The sequence below is a fragment of the Oreochromis niloticus genome, linkage group LG10 (genome assembly GCF_001858045.2).
Source record: "Oreochromis niloticus isolate F11D_XX linkage group LG10, O_niloticus_UMD_NMBU, whole genome shotgun sequence".
NCBI lineage: Eukaryota > Metazoa > Chordata > Actinopteri > Cichliformes > Cichlidae > Oreochromis > Oreochromis niloticus.
In genome coordinates, this window is record NC_031975.2 from 5,799,297 (window position 1) to 5,811,394 (window position 12,098).

At 42.9% G+C, this 12,098-nt stretch overlaps 1 protein-coding gene across 1 annotated transcript in view; it reads left to right on the plus strand.

Annotated features, from left to right (window-relative positions):
* The first annotated feature begins 4,961 nt into the window (after positions 1-4,961).
* Positions 4,962-12,098, plus strand: part of LOC102082136 (E3 ubiquitin-protein ligase CBL-B) — a 22,375-nt gene continuing 15,238 nt past the window's right edge. The window contains exon 1 of the mRNA XM_019355716.1: positions 4,962-4,989. The gene's annotated coding sequence lies outside the window, so the exon portion shown is untranslated. The remainder of the gene's footprint in view (positions 4,990-12,098) is intronic.

Sequence of the window (12,098 nt, forward strand, 5' to 3'; positions counted from 1 at the left end):
AGATGAGTAGCCACCTGTAGACTAGGAGGGCCAGGTTCAAATCCTGCTTACGACAAAATTTCTTTTCACCACTTTTCAGCAAAAATTTCTCCGTCTTTACCCCTTTTCAGTAGAATTTTTGGCTTTTCACCACTATTCAGCAAAGATTTGTGCTTCTTTACCTGTTTTCAGCAGAATTTTCAGTTCTTCACCTCCACACAATTTTTTGCAACTTTTCATCTTTTTCAGCAGACAGCTTCAGCGTTAAGGCATCCACACAGCATTTTCGCAGGAAATGCAAATTTTTCTAGTTATTCTTCAAGTTGCTTCCGTACGTTTTTTGCCGCTTAACTACTCCCTCAGTTTTCAGCCGATTTTCTCAGTTCAAACTTTAAAAAATTCTGCTCTTTCTGCTAATGTTTGCTATGACTTTTGGTGCTCATAACTTCTATACTTTTTGAGATATTGAATTTTTTTTGCAATATTTTTTGCCCATTTTTGCACATTATCAGTGGGGTCACTAGTTTTCCTTGCCCGGTTGAGCCGTGTTTTAGCTCAGTGAGATGAGCAGCCGTTCTCAGACTGGGAGGCCCGGGTTCAAATCCCGCTTATGGCAACATTTCTTTCAGTTAACAGTTAAACTTTTTTAACTCAATTTCAGCTTTTTCACCCCTTTTCAGCAAAATTTTCAGTTTTTTCACCACTTTTCAGCACAAATCCCAGCTTTTTCAGCTATTTTCAGCAAAAACATCTTTTCAGCAGAATTCTGAAAAGACTTCTGCAGAACTCTTTTCAGCAGAACTCTTTTCAGCAGAAATTCTGCTGATTGAACTCTTTTCAGCAGAATTTTCACCTCTTTTCAGCCCAAATTCTGCTTATTCACCTCTTCTGCAAAATTTTCAGCCTTATCACCTCTTATTAGCACAAGTCTCAGCTGTTTTCAAGAAAAACTCTTTTGAGCAGAAATTCTGCTGATTCATCTCTTTTCAGCGCAAGTTTCTGCTTCTTTGCCTCTTTTCTGCAGAAATTCTGCTGATTCACCTCTTTTCTGCAAAATTTTCAGCCTTTTCTCCTCTTATCAGCACACTTCTCAGCAGCTTCTGCTCATTTCAGCTGAGTTGTCCGTCTCTCCACCTCTTCTTGCTCAGAGTGAGTTTAGCTCAGTGAGATGAGTAGCTGCCTTGATACCAGGAGGGCCAGGTTTGAATCCTGCTCAGGGCAATGTTTTTTTCACCACCATACAACTTTTTGCAACTTTTCATCTTTTTCAGCTTTTCAGCAGACAGCTTCAGCGTTAAGGCATCCACACAGCATTTTCGCAGGAAATGCAAATTTTTCTAGTTATTATTATTCTCCATCTTCCGCCTAAATTTCGGCACGTATCACGCCCCGCAGTTTTGAGAAAAGCTTCATATATGTTACCTCATTTTGTGCAGCTGGATCTGGAATGGTGTGCTATGACTTTTGGTGTTTATGACTATTATAGTTTTTTAAATATTAATATTTTAGTGAAAATTTTCCCGCGCTCCTCTGCCAAACAGTTTTGACAATAGGGGTACATATGTTACATCATTTTGAGTGGCTGGAGCTGGGCTAGTATGGTATGACTTTTGGTGTTTATGACTTTTATAGTTTTTGAAATATTTAGATTTTAGTGCAAATTTAGGCCAATTTCTAGGCTCCTGAGAAAGATTCTGCTTTTGGCACCATAGAAACAGACTTCATTTGTGGTGTGTTGGCTCTCTCTAGTGGTATACCAGGAGTAGTACGGCCTAAAGGGTGCAGTGCTTGGTGAAAACTACATATCCCACAATTCATAGCATGCCTCTACTGAGTCAAACAACGGCGGACACCACTTCGTTTTATATGTCTTTTATTCGTGTTTCTAGGTCACAAAATACACTTTTAAGATATTTTCAGGCGAGAATGTAGGTGTGTAAACTTCAAATATCTGATCGTTTTATGAAGACATCCCATATTAGCGACAATTCTCTTACGTGTTGCTGATAGCCGGCTAGCTAGCTAGCGCCGCTAGCCTCTGCCAGTGAAACAATGGCGGACACCACTTGGATTCTATAATGCTTTTTTTTCGTGTTTCTAGGTCACAAAATAAACTTTTAAGATATTTTCAGGCGAGAATGTAGGTGTGTAAACTTCAAATATCTGCTCGTTTTATCAGGACATCCCATATTAGCGACAATTGTCTTACGTGTTGCTGATAGCCGGCTATCTAGCTAGCGCCGCTAGCGTAGTTAGCTAGCGCCGCTAGCGACCCTTCGTGAAAAAGCACCCAGGCTTGGCTTACATTGAGGCGGGTGAAACTCGTGTCAGCACCCGGTCGCTCGCCGACAGTATGTGTTTTAGCTGGACTTATTTTTCGTTTATATGGGCCGATGATGCTGGAAACCGAAGGCAGGAGCGTGAGGTGAACTGAATTTCAGGTAAGAAGTTATGAACTGCACTCTATTTGGGTCAGATATAAACCGAGTTTAGGTGTAGTTTATTTTCGTTGTGCTGACTTTTTCAATCACTTACAATAACTCGTACTGCGTGCTAGCTAGCACGACGGAGTTTCTATACAGCTGTGTGCGCACTAAGTTACCGATGTTACCAATGTTGAACTTTATGACAGCCTCCCCTGTCATTCTCTCGCCTGTTGAAACTTCAGTCATGAAACTGATCAATGATCGGCTTTTCTCTCTTGTTTGTTTATCGCGCTAAACAACAGCAGCACGTTTAAGCTTGATCAGTTGTTGTTAGAATTCATTTGCTTTTAATTTCTAGTATCAGCTGATGTTTGCTGGAGCATGAAGATGAAACCAGGAGATGTCCTTACTGAATCATCAGAGCTGAACTGGTGATGGAGAAACAGGTTTACCCTTTAGGTGACATGAATGAGTTGAAGGGAAGTTATGAACTGTTTCTGAGAGACAAATAAACACCAAGCTCCTGTTTTTGTGTAGCTGGCAGCTGGTAACTGTGCAGGGGCGGATCTAGCAGAGCTTTTGCCAGGGGGCCAGGTAGGGCATTAACAGGGAAAGGGGGACACAAAGATATACTTTTCTTTCTTACTCTCATATAAAATATTGAGCTTTTTATTAAATAGTTATCTGCATCTTACAACCAAAGTTTGTATAATAATACACAAGATTGGCTGTAGACCATTGTTCATCATTCAGAACACTGTGTAAAAATAACAAAAAACAAAAAGTGAATGTGAAAGTGCATAAATATTTATTTTATGTGTTTGATGTGTGTGGCGTGGCGTGGTCTGCAGTGCCGCTGCATTGCCGCTGCAGGGGAGGTGGACCCACCTGAGCGGCATCTGCAATCACGCCTCTCGGGCGTAGTCTGGGGTCTTTTGGCTGTTTTTTGGGTGTGTGTCGGGCTGTGAGTTGAAAAGGTACAGCCGGCTGTGTGGGTACACCAACCATGTGTGAAAAGTGGTCAATAACGTAACGCTTCAAAGCGTGTTCGTGCAAACATTGTCGGGTCTGCTGTGGTACAATGGGACTTCTGCTCATGAACCTCTGTGCACAGCGTCTGCAAATCGGGGCTGTACAAAGTCACTTCATCTTTACCCAAAACTGTAAGCTGTCATCTATGAAGCGTGAGCGGTGTTTATTTTTACCGTAGTTCATGGTGGAGAATGGCTGCTCTTCTGAGTTTTGCTCTCTGTAGCCGTATGAATGGCAAACTACACTGATTAGCAGCGGCATAGGCACACTTAAAATTTCTTCTGAAATTTTCGCTTTCTAGTTATTATTATTATTATTAGGGCCCGAGCACTGAGAGTGCGAAGGCCCTATTGTATCTGCTCCGTTCATTATTATTATTAGGGCCCGAGCACCGAGAGTGCGAAGGCCCTATTGTATCTGCTCCGTTTCTTATTATTAGGGCCCGAGCACAAAAGTGCGAAGGCCCTATTGTATCTGCTCTGTTTCTTATTATTATTATTATTATTATTATTATTATTATTATTATTATTATTATTATTATTATTATTATTATTATTATTTCGGCAAATGAATCGGCCTTTTGAGGGCCTAAACATGCTCGAAAACTCATGAAATTTTGCAGACGCGTCAGGTCTGGTGAAAATTTACGTATTTTAATGTCCGTAGACATGTCCAGGGAAAATTGGCTCAGTAGCGCCACCTAGAAAAATGAGAAACGCGAGCCCCCGAGATGGGTATGACCTACATGTATAAAACTCGGAACACATATCTAGCGTTCGGAGACGCACATAAAAGTCTATTATGGCCATGTCCTAAACCCAACAGGAAGTCCGCCATTTGGAAGTGAAGGTGACATTTTGGCTCTAATTTTGCCATTTCCATGCCTCGAACTTTTTCGAACTCCTCATTGGAATTTCATCGTACAAGCTTCATATTTGGTCAGTGTCAACTACACACCTGGGCCATGTTAAATTGCGGAGCTTTTGAGTTTTCGGGTTACTGTGAGGCCGTGGCGCCACGGCGAATTTCGATGACTCGCCATGAAAATCTTATTGCCTCTCGTTCTGTCATACATTGTCCGACCTTGACCAAAGTGGACACATATGATAAGGCTCCAACCCTGAACATATTTCAACTGCCATATTTGACACCAGGGACAGCGCCACCTAGTGGGAACAGGAAATGTCATGTTTTACACTTTGGGGTACAGTATTGTAATGGGTGACATCTGCAGCCTCAAATTTCTCCAGGAAAGCCTTAAGGAGTTGGTCTTGGGTTACAGAGAAAACTGTGAGTTTTCGCTGAAGGGTGTGACCCCAGCAGCATGGCGAACATTGAGGTCTCGCCATGAAGAAACAAATTAGTGTAACTCAATGAAATCCAATCTGATCAGTACCAGATTTTACAGGGATGATGTCAGACCCGCCCTGAACAGATTGATATGCCCATTGTCAGGAATACGTAGAGCGCCACCTAGTGGCACCAGGAAATGTCATGTCTTTCATTTTGTTGTACTGATTTTCACAGGTTCATCGTGGCCACCTCAAAAGCGGTGAATATCACCATCAGTCCCTCTTGATGCTTCAGTGAGAAAATTGTGACTATAAACTGAACGGCGCACCCTGGTGGCAGCGCAGTTCACCATGAAAGATGAAGTGGCTTTTGAGGGGTTTGAAAAGTTTAAAAAGTCTTGAAATTTGGCGCACACCTCTAATGTGATGAGGGATTTCTTTTTATATGTTCATTTTCCTTGAAGAGCGCAAAATGGCTCCACAGCGCCCCCTACAAAATTTCAAAACAACAGCCCCTGCTCTGTGTTTTATGTATGAGTTTGAAACCTGGCAAGCTTATTGGAGATATCAAGATGTACAAAAAAGTCTCTTGGAGCAATATCCCAAATCCAACAGGAAGTCAGCCATTTTAAAATTAATGTGTAAATTTGGTGACATTTTCCCCTCTTTTCAGGCCTCATACTTTGACGAACTCCTCCAAGGGATTTCATTAGATTTACACGATCTCCTGTGTGTGGAATCTAAAGACCTTTGTGATGTTAAATTGCGAAGCTTTTTACGTTCAGGGAAACGGGGTGGTCATGGCGGCACGTGGAGTTTCAATCACTCGCCAAAAAGCAGTAACCTGCTGTCGCTCAAAAACACAATGTCCAATCTCTCCCAAAGGTCGCAGGCGTGATGAGACTCGAGCTCGGAAATGTTTGTTATGCCATTTGTCAGTAATGGTTAGAGCGCCACCTAGTGGGACGACTATAATAATGGTTGAATGAGATGAAATTTTAGCTGGTGGTTAAATGCATGAATTCCATCAATGTGACATCAGATCGGAAGCGCTGGTTTTAGGTGTTGGGCTTGGCTCGACGCGCCGGGGGTGCGAGGGCCCTCATATCGCTGCTTGCAGCTTTAATTATTATTATTATTATTATTATTCAGGCAAAACAAGGGCCTTTTTGAGGGCTTTAACATGCTCGAAAACTCTTGAAATTTTGCACACATGCCAGGTCTGGTGAAAAATTTTGTATTTTAATGGTTTTACATAGGAGCACTGGGAAATGGCTCTAGAGCGCCACCTATGCGCTGTTAAATGCAGCCTTACGACCACATCGTTTGGGCTACATCTATGAAATGTGGCACACATGTGTATCATGCCGAGACAAACAAAAAAGTCTGTGACTACATGTGACGCAAACCCAACAGGAAGTCCGCAATTTAGAAGTGAAGGTGACATTTTGGCTCTAATTTTGCCATTTCCATGCCTCGAACTTTTGCGAACTCCTCATTGGAATTTCATCGTACAAGCTTCATATTTGGTCAGTGTCAACTACACACCTGGGCCATGTTAAATTGCGGAGCTTTTGAGTTTTCGGGATACGGTGACGCCGTGGCGCCACGGCGAATTTCGATGACTCGCCATGAAAATCTTATTGCCTCTCGTTCTGTCATACATTGTCCGACCTTGACCAAAGTGGACACATATGATAAGGCTCCAACCCTGAACATATTTCAACTGCCATATTTGACATCAGGTACAGCGCCACCTAGTGGGAACAGAAAATGTCATGTTTTACACTTTGGGGTACAGTATTGTAATGGGTGACATCTGCAGCCTCAAATTTCTCCAGGAAAGCCTTAAGGAGTTGGTCTTGGGTTCCAGAGAAAACTGTGAGTTTTCGCTGAAGGGTGTGACCCCAGCAGCATGGCGAACATTGAGGTCTCGCCATGAAGAAACAAATTAGTGTAACTCAATGAAATCCAATCTGATCAGTACCAGATTTTACAGGGATGATGTCAGACCCGCCCTGAACAGATTGATATGCCCATTGTCAGGAATACGTAGAGCGCCACCTAGTGGCACCAGGAAATGTCATGTCTTTCATTTTGTTGTACTGATTTTCACAGGTTCATCGTGGCCACCTCAAAAGCGGTGAGTATCACCATCAGTCCTTCATGATGCTTCTGTGCGAAAATTGTGACTTTAAACTGAACGGCGCACCCTGGTGGCAACGCGGTTCACCATGAAAGACGAAGTGGCTTTTGAGGGGCTTGGAAATTTTAAAAAGTCTTGGAATTTGGCCCAAACCTCCAATGTGATGAGGGCTTTGTTGTTATGTGATCAGTTTCCTTGAATAATGCAAAATGGCTCCACAGCGCCCCCTACAAAATTTCAAAACATCAGCCCCTGCTCTGTGTTTTATTTATAAGTCTGAAACCTGGTAAGCTTATGGAGGATATCAAGATGTACAAACAAGTCTCTTGGAGCAATATCCCAAATCCAACAGGAAGTCAGCCATTTTAAAATTAAGGTGTAATTTTAGCCACTTTTTCGCCTCTTTTCAGGCCTCATACTTTGACGAACTCCTCCAAGGGATTTCATCAGATTAACCCGATCTCCTGTGTGTGGAATCTAAAGACCTTTGTGATGTTAAATTGCGAAGGTTTTTACGTTCAGGGAAACGGGGTGGCCATGGCGGCACTTGGAGTTTCAATCCCTTGCCAAAAAGCAGTAATCTGCTGTCACTCAAAAACACAATGTCCAATCTCTCCCAAAGTTCGCAGGCGTGATGAGACTCAAGGTCGGAAATGTTTGTTATCCCATTTGTCAGTAATGGTTAGAGCGCCACCTAGTGGGACGACTATAATAATGATTGAATGAGATGAATCGTTAGCTGGTGGTTCTAGGCATGAATTCCATCAATGTGACATCAGATCGGACGTGCTGGTTGTAGGTGTTGGGCGTGGCCCGACGTGCCGGGGTGCGAGGGCCCTCATAACGCTGCTTGCAGCTTTAATTATTATTATTATTATTATTATTAGGGCCAGAGCACTGAGAGTGCGAAGGCCCTATTGTATCTGCTCCGTTTCTTCTAATTATTATTAGGGCCCGAGCACCGAGAGTGCGAACGCCCTATTGTATCTGCTCTGTTTCTTCTTCTTATTATTATTATTAGTACGGCAAATGAATCGGCCTTTTGAGGGCCTAAACATGCTCAAAAACTCATGAAATTTTGCACACGCGTCAGGTGTGGTGAAAATTTATGTATTTTAATGTTCGTAGACATGTCCAGGGAAAATTGACTCAGTAGCGCCACCTAGAAAAATGAAAAACGCGAGCCCCCGAGATGGGAATGACGTACATGTATGAAAGTTGGCAAACATATCTATCTTTAGGAGACGCACAAAAAAGTCTATTATGGCCATGTCCTAAACCCAACAGGAAGTCCGCCATTTGGAAGTGAACGTGACATTTTGGCTCTAATTTTGCCATTTCCATGCCTCGAACTTTTTCAAACTCCTCCTTGGGATTTGGTCGTATAAGCTTCATCTTTGGTCAGTTTCAACTACACACCTGGGCCATGTTAAATTGCGGCGCTTTTGAGTTTTCGCAATACTGTGGGGCCGTGGCGCCACGGCGAATTTCGATGACTCGCCATGAAAATCTTATTGCCTCTCATTCCCTCATACATGGTCCGACGTGGACCAAAGAGCACACATACGATAAGGCTCCAACCCTGAACATATTTCAACTGCCATATTTGACACCAGGGACAGCGCCACCTAGTGGGAACAGGAAATGTCATGTTTTACACTTTGGGGTACAATATTGTTATGGTTGACATCTGCAGCCTCAAATTTCTCCAGGAAAGCCTTAAGGAGTTGGTCTTGGGTTACAGTGAAAACTGTGACTTTTCGCGAAAGGGTGTGACCCCAGCAGCATGGCGAATATTGATGTCTCGCCATTGAGAAACAAATTAGTATAACTCAATGAAATCCAGTCTGATCAGTACCAGACTTTACAGGAATGATGTCAGACCCGCCCTGAACACAATGATGTGCCCATTGTCAGGAATAGGTAGAGCGCCACCTAGTGGCACCAGGAAATGCCATGGCTTTCATTTTCTTCTACTGATTTTCACAGGTTCATCGTGGCCACCTCAAAAGCGGTGAATATCACCATCAGTCCCTCATGATGCTTCAGTGAGAAAATTGTGACTTTAAACTGAACGGCGCACCCTGGTGGCAACGCGGTTCACCATGAACAATGAAGTGGCTTTTGAGGGGCTTGGAAAGTTTAAAATGTCGTGAAATTTGGTGCACATCTCCAATGTGATGAGCGCTTTCTTGTTATTTTACCATTTTCATTGAATAGCGCAAAATGGCTCCACAGCGCCCCCTACAAAATTTCAAATCATCAGCCCCTGCTCTGTGTTTAATCTATGAGTCTGAAACCAGGTAAGCTTATAGGAGATACCAAGATGTACAAAAAAGTCTCTTGGAGCAATATCCCAAATCCAACAGGGAGTCAGCCATTTTAAAATTAATATGTCATTTTGGCGAGATTTTCCCCTCTTTTCAGGCACCGTTCTTTGACGAACTCCTCCAAGGGATTTTATCATATTGCCGCAATCTCAAGTGCGTGGAATCTAAAGACCTTTGTGATGTTAAATTGCGAAGCTTTTTACGTTCAGGGAAACGGGGTGGTCATGGTGGCACGTGGAGTTTCAATCACTCGCCAAAAAGCAGTAATCTGCTGTCACTCAAAAACACAATGTCCAATCTCTCCCAAAGGTGGCAGGCGTGATGAGACTCGACCTCGGAAATGTTTATTATGCCATTTGTCAATAATGGTTAGAGCACCACCTAGTGGGACGACTATAATCATGATTGAATGAGATGAAATGTTACCTGGGGGTTAAATGCATGAATTCCATCAATGTGACATCAGATCGGACGTGCTGGTTTTAGGTGTTGGGCGTGGCTCGACACGATGGGGTGCGAGGGCCCTCATAACGCTGCTTGCAGCTTTAATTTACACATGTTTTGGGGTGGTTTTGCTGCTCACTTGAACTTCTGCCACTCTCTGGATATGAATTTGGATCAGAAGTTCAGCTGTATTTATATCTGTTCATAAAATTGCTCAATACAACATCAGTCTTCAAACACAGGTGCACCTCGTATGTGTGGACTTCCTCTGTGATGGAATTCCAAGTAGTAAAAATAGTAAATGACTTTCTCAAGTGGTTTTGCGGGATATACGATCAATACTTTGAACAATCTCTCAACATACACATGTGTCAGAAACGTCTGCATTAGTGTAACAGAATTGCTTTGCATGATTTCACACTTGGAGGAAAAATCAAGCTGATTAAAATGGACCTGTTCATTTTGTTGAGCCTTCAGTGTATGGCCATTGCCATTTTGCTAGAAGTGTTGGCAGAAAGGAGGAGTAACAAAACCTTTTGACTGTGCTGGAAGTCTCAGTGCCTTGCCTGCTGGCCATACCAGGTTTTTTGGGTTTTCTGAGCCTTGCACAGGTTCCCCAAGCTTCCTTGCAATGTCTCGCCAGATGATGCCTCATTTCGAGTACATATTGCACGGCCCCTTTATCACTCTGAGTGGAGGAAGCAGACTCCCAACCCTTCAAGTGTAGATCCAAGGGCCCATTTACATCCCAGCCATAGAGAAACTTGTTAAAGGTAGGGGAACTTCTCTGTATGCAAACAGCAGGAAGGGCAGCCATGGGTTGGTTCCCTGGTCTTTTAGAAATGAGTGTAGATCATCTGCAGAGGAATGGCTTATTTGAAGCGTTTCAGTCAGGTTTCAGAGCTCAGCACAGCACAGAAACAGCTTTAGTGAAGGTTACAAATGATCTTCTTATGGCCTCTGACAGTGGACTCATCTCTGTGCTTGTCCTGCTAGACCTCAGTGCTGCATTCGATACTGTTGACCATAATATCCTATTAGAGCGATTAGAACATGCTGTAGGTATTACAGGTACTGCACTGCAGTGGTTTGTATCATATCTATCTAATAGACTCCAATTTGTACATGTAAATGGAGAGTCCTCTTCAGACACTAAGGTCAATTATGGTGTTCCACAGGGTTCAGTGCTAGGACCAATTCTATTTACATTATACATGCTTCCCCTAGGCAACATCATTAGAAGACATAGCATAAATTTTCACTGCTATGCAGATGACACGCAGCTCTATCTATCCATGAAGCCAGGTAACACACACCAATTAGTTAAACTGCAGGAATGTCTTAAAGACATAAAGACCTGGATGGCCGCTAACTTTCTGCTTCTTAATTCAGATAAAACTGAGGTTATTGTACTCGGCCCTGAAAATCTTAGAAATATGGTATCTAAGCAGATTCTTACTCTGGATGGCATTACCTTGGCCTCCAGTAACACTGTGAGAAACCTTGGAGTCATTTTTGACCAGGACATGTCCTTCAACGCACATATTAAACAAATATGTAAGACTGCTTTCTTCCATTTGCGCAACATCTCTAAAATTAGAAATATCCTGTCTCAGAGTGATGCTGAAAAACTAGTTCATGCATTTATTACTTCCAGGCTGGACTACTGTAATTCACTATTATCAGGATGTCCTAAAAACTCGCTGAAAAGCCTTCAGCTAATCCAAAATGCTGCAGCAAGAGTACTGACAGGGACTAGAAAGAGAGAGCATATTTCTCCTGTTTTGGCTTCCCTTCATTGGCTTCCTGTTAAATCCAGAATTGAATTCAAAATCCTGCTCCTCACATACAAGGTCTTAAATAATCAGGCCCCATCTTATCTTAATGACCTTGTAGTACCATATCACCCTATTAGAGCACTTCGCTCTTGCACTGCAGGCCTACTTGTTGTTCCTAGAGTATTTAAAAGTAGAATGGGAGGCAGAGCCTTCAGTTTTCAGGCCCCTCTTCTGTGGAACCAACTTCCAGTTTGGATTCGGGAGACAGACACTATCTCTACTTTCAAGATTAGGCTTAAAACTTTCCTTTTTGCTAAAGCATATAGTTAGGGCTGGACCAGGTGACCCTGAATCCTCCCTTAGTTATGCTGCAATAGACGTAGGCTGCCGGGGATTCCCATGATGCATTGAGTTTTTCCCTTCCAGTCACCTTTCTCACTCACTATGTGCTAATAGACCTCTCTGCATCGAATCATATCTGTTATTAATCTCTGTCTCTCTTCCACAGCATGTCTTTCATCCTGTTTTCCTTCTTTCACCCCAACCGGTCGCAGCAGATGGCCACCCCTCCCTGAGCCTGGTTCTGCCGGAGGTTTCTTCCTGTTAAAAGGGAGTTTTTCCTTCCCACTGTCGCCAAAGTGCTTGCTCATAGGGGGTCATATGATTGTTGG